The sequence below is a fragment of the Ruditapes philippinarum genome, unplaced genomic scaffold, assembly GCF_026571515.1.
Source record: "Ruditapes philippinarum isolate M1 unplaced genomic scaffold, ASM2657151v2 ctg4291_1_1_1_1, whole genome shotgun sequence".
Classification (NCBI taxonomy): Eukaryota; Metazoa; Mollusca; class Bivalvia; order Venerida; family Veneridae; genus Ruditapes; species Ruditapes philippinarum.
This window is the reverse complement of record NW_026853744.1, coordinates 107,022-120,925: the sequence shown is the minus strand read 5'-3', so window position 1 is coordinate 120,925 and position 13,904 is coordinate 107,022.

The following is a 13,904-nucleotide window of genomic DNA, read 5'->3' as shown; positions in this document are numbered from 1 at the left end:
TCAAGGGGAGATAAATCTGAAAATATTGGTGCTAGAGTTATGAACCTTGTCACATAAGATGGGGATGATGATAAGGTACATACATTTGAAGTATGAGGTTGATCCCTTAAGAAATAAAGAAGTAACAGTAAAAAATAGTATTTTTTAAGGAAAATTCTAAGTTCAAGGGGAGATAAATCTGAAAATATTGGTGCTAGAGTTATGAACCTTGTCACATAAGATGTGGTTGATGATAAGGAACATATATTTGAAGTTTGAAGTTGATACCTTAAGAAATGACAAAGTTATAGTGAAAAATATTTTACTGCACCAAAACTTTAATCTAAAATCTGGACGCGGACGCCGGGGCGAGTAGGACAGCTCTCCATATACTTCGTATAGTCGAGCTAAAAACAAAACACATGTATTTACTTTGATCATTTTTATTATAAAACAATTCAATTACAATTTAAATAATATAAAACGCTGACATGAATTCATGAATTTGAATATCAAATAAATTTCAGGTAATGCTTTCATTGTTAAGCAGCATTCTTACATACAGTCATAGAAATAATGAAATAAACAAATATTTTGCCCAAGTGAACTAAAACAGACAGTAAAGGAAATATTTAAAACTTCTTTCATGGAAGAAAGCCTAAATATCTTAACATGCATACAACATGCCCATGCTCTGCCTGTTTAGCACAGAGGGCAAACTTATTTACAGTACATGTTAATATGCAAAATTATGCAAAATCATAACAGATAATCAAAATTTGGTTACATATCTAAATAAATGGAACACCAACTGCAAAACTTACATTGACATTTATAGTTTACATTAACATAGATGTCATGCTCACTTGTACAGTGAGCTTATTATTACTAAAATACTAGCAAAAAAATAAAAATAAATAAAAAACCTAAACTTCATATTATAAATCAATAGTCATTCTAAATGCTTTTAAGGGAATAAATCAGTAAATGTTCAAAGTTTGTTGATCAAAAGATGAAGTAAAAGCTACAGGAGACAAGAGAAGAGGCAAATACTTAAAAGCCAAAGCGAAAAACGCTAATGTTGTTTTTTTGTTTGTTTGATTTGGGTTTTATGTCACACAGACACAGTATAGGTCATTTGGCGACGTTCCAGCTTTACTGTTGGAGGAAGACCTCAGGTGCCCCTCCGTGCATTTTTTTTTCAGACACGAACGGGCACCTGAGTAGAACCGCCGACGTTCCGTAAGCTAGCTGGATAGCTTCCTCATATGAAGGAATCCAAAGTCTCGGTCGGGATTTGAACCCACAGCGGTGAGGGGCAGGTGGTTTTTAAACTATATGCAAAGGGACGAAGATGTTCAGTTTAACGCTGAAAGATTAGTCATTCTTGTGGAAAAGGCATATCTGGAGCAAAACAAACATACAAGAACAGTAATAGAAGGACGATTTCATTTCATTAAATGACAACCATTTCGGTAATTAAAATGATATGTGAGCCGCGCATGGGTAGTCAGTGTGCTTAGTGTTTCCGCTAGTCGGTGCTTTTAATTTGAAAAATTAAAAGAAAACTAAATTTGATTATTTTGAGTTTTTGGTATAAAAAGTGGACAACGTTCACTGAAAGTTAGATTATTTTGTTAATTATTTATCACAAATTCTATATAGTTTATTTCTGGACGTCGTTCGGATTTGTATATCAATTTTGTGTGTTTTCAATCGCATGTCATTCGACCACAAATAGACCTGGATTTAGACCAAGAAACCTCTTTGGAAAAAGACTATGCCAAAAATTGTTCTTATTTCACATGCGCAAGACAAAAATAGGCACATTAATAAAAGTGATGATATTCAGCACTATATTTGACGGGCAGAACGTAGAGACTCGCAGGGTAAACCTATTAGTAGTATACAGGCTATACACAACGAGATTATTTGATGGGGGTGTATACAATACGGGCATATTCTTTTGAAATGTCCAGGGTTGTTTAACTAAAAGGACTGATGTATAACGAAGCTGATACAAAAGTAGAAAATGCTGATACTAAAACTTAGGTTATAAACTTGACAGAAATCCGAAGTGTAAGATAAGAGTTGAAGTTTCAGGAATCCATATAGCTCACCATGGTGATAAACGGGTGTGTCAATTCTACAAAACCTAACCCAACAACAAAAGCTTAAGTTTTTCAACTGTTTACAACCGATGCTTTTATAAGGAAACTAGGAAAGCTAAATTTACAAGTAGATCTCTACTTTAAATTTAAAAAGTGGATGTTTTAATATCTCCGTTGAGAGTACAAAGTTAACCAATCTACTGTAATCGCTTCAATATGATTATTAATCAAATTAACTAAGGGAATTAAGGGTCACATGATGTAAGGTAATATTGAATGGTCTCACAAAATGTACTAGATTATAAAATCATCATCTTGAAATTGCAAGTTGAATGAAACTTCTTGAAATCACTACTTTCACTTTGTTTAGATATTTATTACGTGTAATTCAGATTTATTGTAATCTAAAACTTTAAGATCTGTTTATGCTAATTCTATATAGATTGTATAAATTTGGTTTGAACTAGTTGAAAAAAGTTACAAAATAAATTGAGGAAAAGGACATGTTTTTGTATTTTAATTAAACAAGAATTCCCCTAGAACCAAAGCAGAACACTAGCAAAGAGTAATCTTTAGATTTCAGTGTAGAGAAAGAACACTGTAAATAACTCCAGTGAGTCAACCAGAAGACCCGAATCACCCAGTAGACTCCTTTGAAAACTGATGAAGTAGGTGATCCCCATGCCGCAATCAAAATCAACAGAAATTAATACTGAACCACCGTCATTGTGTTCAAGTCAACAAGGAAGTTCGACAGAAGGGAACCAAGCAGAAAGCTGGCCGGATAGCCGGACCAGTTGACGGCCAGGCAGACAAGCTGATTCCAGTATACCCCCTGCGGGTGTATAATAAAATGCATTTAGGTAACTTATACTGATAGCTGTACACTTAAATGAATAGTATGTGATTTATTTTCGTTTAGAATTCTTGAATATTCTTAATGTCATTTTTCTTACTTTCAAACACGTTTCTTTTTTATATTATAATTTCAGATACAGATAGTCTTCAAGCCAAATTTTTGGCATTAACCAAGCAAGCTGAAGCAGCACAATGGAATGTGTTCTGCTGTCACTTTTATGCAGCTGACTTAGATTTTATGGGAACCTTGCTGCCAAAGTTAACCTGGCAAATGTTAGTTACTGAGCTGAAAGCTTTTTTAATGATTACTGACTGTGAATTATATTAGATCTAAGTTAAATGTGTTAATGTAATAAAAATGTAGCTATCAAAATAAAGATGAATATAGTTATTGTTTGTCTAAACAACTCATGCCGTACCATTGCCTTATTTTAAAATAAAATACAGGCAGGCAATTTTCGCCGCAAAAAATTGACTCAATGAAAAAAATGGCCAGTGCTAGCCCTGTTGCCAGATGAAATTTCCGGCATGGGTAAAACACACGGAAACATCAGTCTGCTATGCAAGAAACATGTATATGGATCGAGGGAATGGTATATATAAACACCAGTTATATGATATATAGAACAATGGGAAATAGTATATATTATTATCAGTTATATGATTTATAGGATTATTTGATATATTATACAAGGTATTTGTACATATAAATTTTCATATATATGTTTTCATTAAGACAGGCACCATTTACTTGTTATATATATTATAACAGCCAGATTCCAAAATGGGCAAAACAAGTTTTGGTTAAATTAAAGCAAAAGGGGGTGTTATGAAAAAAAAAGCAGTTTCAAACAGGAATATTAATATTAAAACAAACATTAAGAAGAAAAAAAACATTTGTATTCAGCTTAAGAAGAAAAATATATTGGGATAGACTTATAGACTTAGATTTATACATTGTATATTTTTAATATATATATATATAAAGTATAGTAACAAGCAATTATCATAGTATTGCAAGAAATCCATAAGTCCCCTACCGGTTAGAACCCCAGCAACATTCTGATGGGATATTGGCCATTCAACTATACCATTGAATGAATGTCATAAATGAACTTAAATCTTTTGAGTTTTAAGTTTGTCTATATCATAGTATTGTGTTAAGTTTCCCTGCCTAGTAAGGAAATTATGTTTACACAAAAGGTCTTATTTTCTCAGGATGAATAAGTATACATGTAACTAATGTTTCAACTTTTCTCTATTTTAAAGTAAGGAAACAGTTTATATGAAAAGACTGACAGACAGACATACAGACTGAAGGAGACTGTAAAGTTATTTTTTAAACATCCCTGTTACCAAAATATTACATTTTTAAAGCAAAATTACAAAAATAACAAAGTTACAGCCAATAATAGCCAAAAAAAATGAAAATTTCAATAATTTGACCTTCAAAAAAAAAAAAGTCGCGCTAAAAATTAAAATCAGAAATATTGAAATTCAGTCTATTTGTTGCAATGGCAACCAGAATTTTCAACATAGGAAGAAAAGAAAATGATGTGCATAATCTCCAGACTGTCATCTACCCATATTTCAAGTTTCATAAAAATATTTTCAGTACTTTTTGCGTTATCACTGGATCCATGTTATATGTTAAATTTGCCATATTTTTAGTCTATTTGTTGCCATAGCAACCAGAATTTTCAACATAGGAAGAAAAGAAAAAGAGGTGCATACTCTCTATACTGCCATTTATCCATATATCAAGTTTCATAAAAATATTTTCAGTACTTTTTGCGTTATCGCCAGATCCAGTTTTGTGGACGGACGGACAGACAGACAGACGGACGGAGGGTAAATCTAAAGTCCCCTCCAGTTAAACCGGTAGGGGACTAATAAAATAATAAGACAGAAGAAATAAAGAAATAGCTATATCTGGAATAAATAAACTAAGAAAAACAAGCAATTTTCATAGTATTGCAAGCAATCCATAAGTCCCCTACCGGTTAGAACCCATCAACATTCTGAAGGGCCATTGGCCATTCACTAATGTTTCAATTTTTCTCTATTTTAAGTAAATTTGTTGGAAAAGTTCTTTAAAAGTGATCACAGGAAACAGTTTTTATGAACAGACAGACAGACGGACTGAAGGACACTCTAAAGCATCCCTGTTACCAAAATATAACATTTTAAAAGCAAAATTCTTAAAGAGGAGATAACTCTTGAATTAAAGATGCAATTTCATAAAAATTTTCAGCTCTTTTTGACTAATCACAAATATTGTTATATTTGCCATGTTTAAAGCCTATTTGTTGCCAAGGCAACCAATATTTTTTTCAAAATAGGAAGAACAGATAAGACATGCATAATCTCAAGACTGCCATCTACCCATATGTCAAGTTTCATAAAAATATATTTCCAGTACTTTTTTAGTTATCACTGGATCCAGTTTATGTGTAAAATTTGCCATATTTTCAGTCTGTGTTGCCATAGCAACCAGAATTTTCGACATAGGATTCCGGAAGAAAAGAAAAAGACGTGCATAATCTCCAGACTGCCATCTACCCATATTACAAGTTTCATAAAAATATTTTTATTACTTTTTGCGTTAACACTGGATCCAGTTTATGTGTAAAATTTGTCATATTTTCAGTCTAAAACACACGGAAACATCAGTCTGCTATGCAAGAAACATGTATATGGATCAAGGAAATGGTATATATAAATACCAGTTATATGATATATAGAACAATGGGAAACGGTATATATTATTATCAGTTATATGATTTATAGGATTATTTGATATATAAGACAAGGTATTTGTACATATAAATTTTCATATATAAGTTTTCATTAAGACAGGCACCATTTACTTGTTATATATATTATAACAGCCAGATTCCAAAATGGGCAAAACAAGTTTTGGTTAAATTAAAGCAAAAGGGGGTGTTATGAAAAAAAAGCAGTTTCAAACAGGAATATTAATATCAAAACAAACATTAAGAAGAAAAAAAACATTTGTATTCAGCTTAAGAAGAAAAATATATTGGGATAGACTTATAGACTTAGATTTATACATTGTATATTTTTAATATATATATATATATAAAGTATAGTAACAAGCAATTATCATAGTATTGCAAGAAATCCATAAGTCCCCTACCGGTTAGAACCCCAGCAACATTCTGATGGGATATTGGCCATTCAACTATACCATTGAATGAATGTCATAAATGAACTTAAATCTTTTGAGTTTTAAGTTTGTCTATATCATAGTATTGTGTTAAGTTTCCCTGCCTAGTAAGGAAATTATGTTTACACAAAAGGTCTTATTTTCTCAGGATGAATAAGTATACATGTAACTAATGTTTCAACTTTTCTCTATTTTAAAGTAAGGAAACAGTTTATATGAAAAGACTGACAGACAGACATACAGACTGAAGGAGACTGTAAAGTTATTTTTTAAACATCCCTGTTACCAAAATATTACATTTTTAAAGCAAAATTACAAAAATAACAAAGTTACAGCCAATAATAGCCAAAAAAAATTGAAAATTTCAATAATTTGACCTTCAAAAAAAAAAAAGTCGAGCTAAAAATTAAAATCAGAAATATTGAAATTCAGTCTATTTGTTGCAATGGCAACCAGAATTTTCAACATAGGAAGAAAAGAAAATGATGTGCATAATCTCCAGACTGTCATCTACCCATATTTCAAGTTTCATAAAAATATTTTCAGTACTTTTTGCGTTATCACTGGATCCATGTTATATGTTAAATTTGCCATATTTTTAGTCTATTTGTTGCCATAGCAACCAGAATTTTCAACATAGGAAGAAAAGAAAAAGAGGTGCATACTCTCTATACTGCCATTTATCCATATATCAAGTTTCATAAAAATATTTTCAGTACTTTTGCGTTATCGCCAGATCCAGTTTTGTGGACGGACGGACAGACAGACAGACGGACGGAGGGTAAATCTAAAGTCCCCTCCAGTTAAACCGGTAGGGGACTAATAAAATAATAAGACAGAAGAAATAAAGAAATAGCTATATCTGGAATAAATAAACTAAGAAAAACAAGCAATTTTCATAGTATTGCAAGCAATCCATAAGTCCCCTACCGGTTAGAACCCATCAACATTCTGAAGGGCCATTGGCCATTCACTAATGTTTCAATTTTTCTCTATTTTAAGTAAATTTGTTGGAAAAGATCTTTAAAAGTGATCACAGGAAACAGTTTTTATGAACAGCCAGACAGACGGACTGAAGGACACTCTAAAGCATCCCTGTTACCAAAATATAACATTTTAAAAGCAAAATTCTTAAAGAGGAGATAACTCTTGAATTAAAGATGCAATTTCATAAAAATTTTCAGCTCTTTTTGACTAATCACAAATATTGTTATATTTGCCATGTTTAAAGCCTATTTGTTGCCAAGGCAACCAATATTTTTTTCAAAATAGGAAGAACAGATAAGACATGCATAATCTCAAGACTGCCATCTACCCATATGTCAAGTTTCATAAAAATATATTTCCAGTACTTTTTTTAGTTATCACTGGATCCAGTTTATGTGTAAAATTTGCCATATTTTCAGTCTGTGTTGCCATAGCAACCAGAATTTTCGACATAGGATTCCGGAAGAAAAGAAAAAGACGTGCATAATCTCCAGACTGCCATCTACCCATATTACAAGTTTCATAAAAATATTTTTATTACTTTTTGCGTTAACACTGGATCCAGTTTATGTGTAAAATTTGTCATATTTTCAGTCTAAAACACACGGAAACATCAGTCTGCTATGCAAGAAACATGTATATGGATCAAGGAAATGGTATATATAAATACCAGTTATATGATATATAGAACAATGGGAAATGGTATATATTATTATCAGTTATATGATTTATAGGATTATTTGATATATAAGACAAGGTATTTGTACATATAAATTTTCATATATATGTTTTCATTAAGACAGGCACCATTTACTTGTTATATATATTATAACAGCCAGATTCCAAAATGGGCAAAACAAGTTTTGGTTAAATTAAAGCAAAAGGGGGTGTTATGAAAAAAAAGCAGTTTCAAACAGGAATATTAATATCAAAACAAACATTAAGAAGAAAAAAAACATTTGTATTCAGCTTAAGAAGAAAAATATATTGGGATAGACTTATAGACTTAGATTTATACATTGTATATTTTTAATATATATATATATAAAGTATAGTAACAAGCAATTATCATAGTATTGCAAGAAATCCATAAGTCCCCTACCGGTTAGAACCCCAGCAACATTCTGATGGGATATTGGCCATTCAACTATACCATTGAATGAATGTCATAAATGAACTTAAATCTTTTGAGTTTTAAGTTTGTCTATATCATAGTATTGTGTTAAGTTTCCCTGCCTAGTAAGGAAATTATGTTTACACAAAAGGTCTTATTTTCTCAGGATGAATAAGTATACATGTAACTAATGTTTCAACTTTTCTCTATTTTAAAGTAAGGAAACAGTTTATATGAAAAGACTGACAGACAGACATACAGACTGAAGGAGACTGTAAAGTTATTTTTTAAACATCCCTGTTACCAAAATATTACATTTTTAAAGCAAAATTACAAAAATAACAAAGTTACAGCCAATAATAGCCAAAAAAAATGAAAATTTCAATAATTTGACCTTCAAAAAAAAAAAAAGTCGAGCTAAAAATTAAAATCAGAAATATTGAAATTCAGTCTATTTGTTGCAATGGCAACCAGAATTTTCAACATAGGAAGAAAAGAAAATGATGTGCATAATCTCCAGACTGTCATCTACCCATATTTCAAGTTTCATAAAAATATTTTCAGTACTTTTTGCGTTATCACTGGATCCATGTTATATGTTAAATTTGCCATATTTTTAGTCTATTTGTTGCCATAGCAACCAGAATTTTCAACATAGGAAGAAAAGAAAAAGAGGTGCATACTCTCTATACTGCCATTTATCCATATATCAAGTTTCATAAAAATATTTTCAGTACTTTTTGCGTTATAGCCAGATCCAGTTTTGTGGATGGACGGACAGACAGACAGACGGACGGAGGGTAAATCTAAAGTCCCCTCCAGTTAAACCGGTAGGGGACTAATAAAATAATAAGACAGAAGAAATAAAGAAATAGCTATATCTGGAATAAATAAACTAAGAAAAACAAGCAATTTTCATAGTATTGCAAGCAATCCATAAGTCCCCTACCGGTTAGAACCCATCAACATTCTGAAGGGCCATTGGCCATTCACTAATGTTTCAATTTTTCTCTATTTTAAGTAAATTTGTTGGAAAAGATCTTTAAAAGTGATCACAGGAAACAGTTTTTATGAACAGACAGACAGACGGACTGAAGGACACTCTAAAGCATCCCTGTTACAAAAATATAACATTTTAAAAGCAAAATTCTTAAAGAGGAGATAACTCTTGAATTAAAGATGCAATTTCATAAAAATTTTCAGCTCTTTTTGACTAATCACAAATATTGTTATATTTGCCATGTTTAAAGCCTATTTGTTGCCAAGGCAACCAATATTTTTTTCAAAATAGGAAGAACAGATAAGACATGCATAATCTCAAGACTGCCATCTACCCATATGTCAAGTTTCATAAAAATATTTTCAGTACTTTTTGCGTTATCACTGGATCCATGTTATATGTTAAATTTGCCATATTTTTAGTCTATTTGTTGCCATAGCAACCAGAATTTTCAACATAGGAAGAAAAGAAAAAAAGGTGCATACTCTCTATACTGCCATTTATCCATATATCAAGTTTCATAAAAATATTTTCAGTACTTTTTGCGTTATCGCCAGATCCAGTTTTGTGGACGGACGGACAGACAGACGGACGGAGGGTAAATCTAAAGTTCCCTCCAGTTAAACCGGTAGGGGACTAATAAAATAATAAGACAGAAGAAATAAAGAAATAGCTATATCTGGAATAAATAAACTAAGAAAAACAAGCAATTTTCATAGTATTGCAAGCAATCCATAAGTCCCCTACCGGTTAGAACCCATCAACATTCTGAAGGGCCATTGGCCATTCACTAAATTGTTTCAATTTTTCTCTATTTTAAGTAAATTTGTTGGAAAAGTTCTTTAAAAGTGATCACAGGAAACAGTTTTTTATGAACAGACAGACAGACGGACTGAAGGACACTCTAAAGCATCCCTGTTACCAAAATATAACATTTTAAAAGCAAAATTCTTAAAGAGGAGATAACTCTTGAATTAAAGATGCAATTTCATAAAAATTTTCAGCTCTTTTTGACTAATCACAAATATTGTTATATTTGCCATGTTTAAAGCCTATTTGTTGCCAAGGCAACCAATATTTTTTTCAAAATAGGAAGAACAGATAAGACATGCATAATCTCAAGACTGCCATCTACCCATATGTCAAGTTTCATAAAAATATTTCCAGTACTTTTTTAGTTATCACTGGATCCAGTTTATGTGTAAAATTTGCCATATTTTCAGTCTGTGTTGCCATAGCAACCAGAATTTTCGACATAGGATTCCGGAAGAAAAGAAAAAAGACGTGCATAATCTCCAGACTGCCATCTACCCATATTACAAGTTTCATAAAAATATTTTTATTACTTTTTGCGTTAACACTGGATCCAGTTTATGTGTAAAATTTGTCATATTTTCAGTCTATTTGTTGCCATAGCAACCAGAATTTTCAACATAGGAAGAAAAGAAAAAGACGTGCATAATCTCCAGACTGCCATCTACCCATATGTCAAGTTTCATAAAAATATTTTCAGTACTTTTCAAGTTATCGCGGGTTCCAGTTTTGTGGACGGACGGACTGACAGACGGACGGAGGGTAAACCTAAACTCCCCTCCGGTAAACCGGTAGGGGACTAAAAAAAAAATGTCGAGATATATGTATATATGTATATACATATGTAATTACAGACACATCATGCCTTCCAATTTGAATGAGAGGTTTTTGCGGCTGGAGATCTGGAATACCATTTCATGTGCATGTGACTAGTACAGACTCCTGTCCAAACAGTACAAGCAGCTAAGGTTTAGAAGGTACATGGCCAAGAGAAGAGGCAACAGGGCAATCTTCACCTCATTAACCATCAGAAAGGGATGCCGTAAAGAAGTTATGCATGCTTATTCCGTCTATTTTCTACAGAAGACCATATTTTACATGCGTATCCGTAGAGGAGAACCGCAGCAGCTAGATGCCCTGATGGCACAGAATGATATCAACCCTGAGAAGCATGCTTGACTACTCTTAATTAAATAATAAGAAGCAAGCCGCACTAGCCCAACCATTGGTAAAAAGAAAAAAAATGTCAATCAAATTCTAAGATTTCAATAATAACGAAGGTACCAACAAGAAGACATTTCAAATTATCAAGACAGTCCAACCACTTTCCAGCTTCACTTCATTTGTTAATTTTCGTTATCATCAGAACATTAAGAATTGTTAGCAACGGTACATTCTAACACTTTCTTTTCATATTTTGTGTATTTTTTATATAAGGTGTTTTGCACATATTATTTAAGGGCACCATAAAATTTCATTAGCTTAATAGTACATCTAGCAGATAAAATTTAGGATGCAGTTTAATGAACTCAATATATTCCAGCCACTATAGCTGAATCAGCCAGAGTACAATTGATTTTATATGAGCTTCTTGTTAATTAACAGGTCATCACATGCATTTTGCTAAAATAGATTTTTGCATTGTACACAGAGCTGGTTTGTTACATTTCTAAAACAGACTAAAACATTTTAACTAAGCTCATGTTAGGGTGCCAAAAGATTTCATCTGTGTAGTACAATCCACAGTTTATGTACTGGATAACTTTTGTTTTCTTTTCATGCCTAAAATAAATTTTGTATTGTTAACAGAGCAAAATTTGTGTTCAATAAATTGTAACATTTTAAACTGTGTTCAATAGATTGAAATATTTTTAGCTACATGGCTTCACTGGCTTATGTAAGGGTGCCAAAGGATTTCATCTGTGTATTACATCCAACAGTTTATGTACTGGAAACTTTTTAATATCTTTTCTCGTGTTAAAGTAAATTCTGGTGCTGTAAACTAGGCTAACTTTGTGTTCAATAAATTGTACATTTTTAACCGTGTTAAAGTAAATTCTGGTGTTGTAAACTAAGCTAACTTTGTGTTCGATAAATTGTGACAGTATTAACTGTGTTCAATAGATTGAAATATTTTTAGCTACATGGCTTCACTGGCTCATGTAAGGGTGCCAAAGGATTTCATCTGTGTAGTACATTCAACAGTTTATGTACTGGGAAAATTTTGTAATATTTTCATGACTTAAAGGGGTGTTAACTTCATCAACTATGGGTAGATAGCATTATGGACTGCTAGATAATGAATTACAAATAATTAATAGAACTATTAAAGCAAAGAATTCATTTAGAATACAATTAACAGGATAAATTTCAATACCCTCTTGTTATTTTTAGATTTATATTTCTTCTGTTCTTCCATGCAGCGATGTGCAAGAAGGCTTGACGTTACTACGTGAACAGGCCCCAGATCATCTACAGTGTCTGGTTGAGTATTTTGACTCCAACTATGTAAATGGATCCTTTCGCGCAGTCATCACTGCTAATGGAAATATGAGGTTCCGACGCTCCTCTCCAAGATTTCCTCCACCAATTTGGAATGTGCACAGTGCCACAATGACTGACCAGGATAGAACAAATAACCAGTGTGAATCTTGGAACAATGGGTTTAAGCACCTTGTTGGACATTCAAATCCTTCACTTTGGACAGTTGTGCAATGTGTTGAAAAGGATGCAAAAATGGTGGCAGCTGAAATTCTGAGATGTAATCGTGGTGAACTTCTACAGAAACGAGTGAAGAAGGCCACTAAAGCTCACCAGCAGAGACTGAAAGTTTTGTGCTCACAGTACGCAAGTGGCATTAAATCCCTTGAAGACTTCTTGGGTGCTCTGGGACAGATTATCAGAATAAAATAATGTCGGTGCTATGTAAATTCTGTGAATGTGCTAACATATGTAAAATGTGCTGTCAGAAAATAAATAAGAGTGAAATATTATGTCTGGTTTTATATTTTATATTAACATGAAAATGACAACATTGGAGTATTTAAAAATAACCTGTATTATATTGCTAAAGTATACTCCATACTCTTTCCTCTACTCAATGTAACTGCTGTTTGCAACATTTCTTTATGTAACACAATAGTTTAGCTGGAGTGACAAAAGATCAAAGGAAAAAGAATATTGAGTAAAGGGGGTTGTTTTTCACAAGTTGAGGGGATTTTGACCACCCCATCATTTTTGCCAAGGGGATTTTGACTATCCATCAAGGGGATTATGAACACCCGGTCATTTCTGTTGAGGGGATTTCGATCACTATGTCATTTTTCAACCAAGGGGATTATGATCAAGGGGATTTTGATATACACTCGTTTGAAGACAATGATATTCAACATTTTGTTTCAACAAAGTATAATGTCCTATGATTAAGGTACAGGGTAGTAAAATATAAATACAGTTGTTTTCAATTACCATGTGTACTATATGTTTATTAAATCTTGCTTCCCAAAAGTTAATAGATATTTAGATATTATTTACAGTATTGCATTCAGTATCTGTATATAATGCACTTGTTATATGTTTTTATAAAAGCCACTTATCAGCCACACTACCAATATTTACACAGGCCGTAAAGACACATCACATGCCTGGGGCTATGTCCAACCAGTGTCTTTAGCTATTGTGTTAAAGTCTTATCTGTTTGTTAAGTGTTAATTACTACTGATCCCATAAATGATCCATTTAAGTATAATTACCACATAGTACATACTCATTTGTGATGCATACATTTCTCCAACATATGTTGTCTGCTAGATTAACAATAGTAACATGTTGGAATAAGTTATAATTCTTATT